The sequence below is a fragment of the Pundamilia nyererei genome, unplaced genomic scaffold (assembly GCF_000239375.1).
Source record: "Pundamilia nyererei isolate P.nyererei 1_Seehausen unplaced genomic scaffold, PunNye1.0 scaffold01576, whole genome shotgun sequence".
In the NCBI taxonomy this organism is placed as follows: domain Eukaryota; kingdom Metazoa; phylum Chordata; class Actinopteri; order Cichliformes; family Cichlidae; genus Pundamilia; species Pundamilia nyererei.
This window is the reverse complement of record NW_005188977.1, coordinates 1-1,486: the sequence shown is the minus strand read 5'-3', so window position 1 is coordinate 1,486 and position 1,486 is coordinate 1. Positions and strand designations below refer to the sequence as shown.

Sequence of the window (1,486 nt, the reverse complement as noted above, 5' to 3'; positions counted from 1 at the left end):
TAAACACAGTCGTTATCAGGGTGTTGTTGTTCGGCTCCAGCCTTGTGACTGCAGCTGGCGCCGAAAGGGTATCCGCAGGAAGTGATGGTGCTTTTTACTTTAGTGTGAACAGCTCTAAACAGAGATGTACATTGCCAATATAGAGAAAATGTCACTTTATTAAGACTTTTAAATAATGTACAGAAATTGAGAGGAAAGCAGAGAGACTCAAAAAAGGCACCGGTAATGATTAGTGATGTTCAGCTCATTGTCAGACTAGCTGATATTAGATGTTATTAATTGTAGAGCTCTGTTCTCGTTGTTCTGTGTAATATAAAACTGCTTAATGTTACTCTAATCAGATGTGGTGATGTAATTATATAAATTACACATGTGCACTTTTAAGGGAGTATCGATTATTTTCAGTTGCTTAGTTTTGCAAAGAAAGAGTGACACTGAGTACTAATAGTTAATCACATGTTAGAATTGTATATACAGGTGCTTCCAGATGCCTATAGCACCGGCTGCTTATTGCATTTGTGTATAATACGTAATAAACATTAAGACTAAACAGTGTCTTTATTTTATCAGACGTCTTTATTTGCGCTGGAAGACAATAAAATACAGATGCATCTGGAGATCATCCTATTAAGTCCTATTGTAAAGGCTGATTTCCCTCCCCCAGGCTTGTACCTGTGGCTTCCTGTCCTGGGTTGGCTGTTCTCCTGCCCTGCAGCCCATCCTTTTGTTCATATTCCAAGACTATTTTTCTATATGTATTCTTACCCCCTAGCAACCGCCATTTCATAATGTTGCAAGCAATCACAAACTCTACAGTGTGTCAAACTCCAGTGTATCCCAAGCAATCTATTATTTTCATCAGAGCTAAACTCAACATAAACTGAACCCGTATTAAAGTTAGCTCGGTGCTTACCTTTAGATGAGCCCACAAACCGAGAGAAACTCCGTGATGAAGCTGGAAGTCTTTCCAAACAGGAAACAGATGAGGGAGCAGAGACCCACGTGGTTCCCGCTGATCTCAGCTACAATTCAGGAGACAAGGGTGTGCAGATCGATGCAGACATCGATCCAAACGTTGGTAGTGGTATATGTTTCTGTAAGTTCACTACTTTACTCCCGTTTCATAAAAAAGCGGCTCTCTGCTCGACTCTCCTCGACTTGCACAGACACTTTGCTCCGCCCCCTTTCCCGGCTCTGCTGTGATTTGTTGCTGCGAGGTCACGTGACTCAGCGTCACAAGGGAACCACGTGGAATGTTATTTCAAAAGTAGCGCCTATCTCCTTTTCCTAAATTCTTTTCCTTGGCCTCGTTGAAAACGTCATCGTGGGAAGGAGATTTGCTAAGGACTCAGGGAAAGAGAGGAGCGGTGTGACACCGGATGTCCGCCTGTTGAAACTACATTGTGCAGAAGATGGACTACAAAACAAACATCTTACTTCGTCACAATGTGTTCTAACCCTGTTGTTTTATGGAAGTCATATAAAC

General features: G+C 41.9%; 1 long non-coding RNA gene across 1 annotated transcript in view; it reads right to left on the bottom strand.

Moving 5' to 3' along the window:
* LOC102200562 (uncharacterized) overlaps positions 1-1,169 on the bottom strand; it is a 9,118-nt gene extending 7,949 nt beyond the window's left edge. Inside the window, exon 1 of the long non-coding RNA XR_001290213.1 lies at positions 914-1,169. This is a non-coding gene — a long non-coding RNA (uncharacterized LOC102200562). The remainder of the gene's footprint in view (positions 1-913) is intronic.
* Positions 1,170-1,486: the final 317 nt, after the last annotated feature.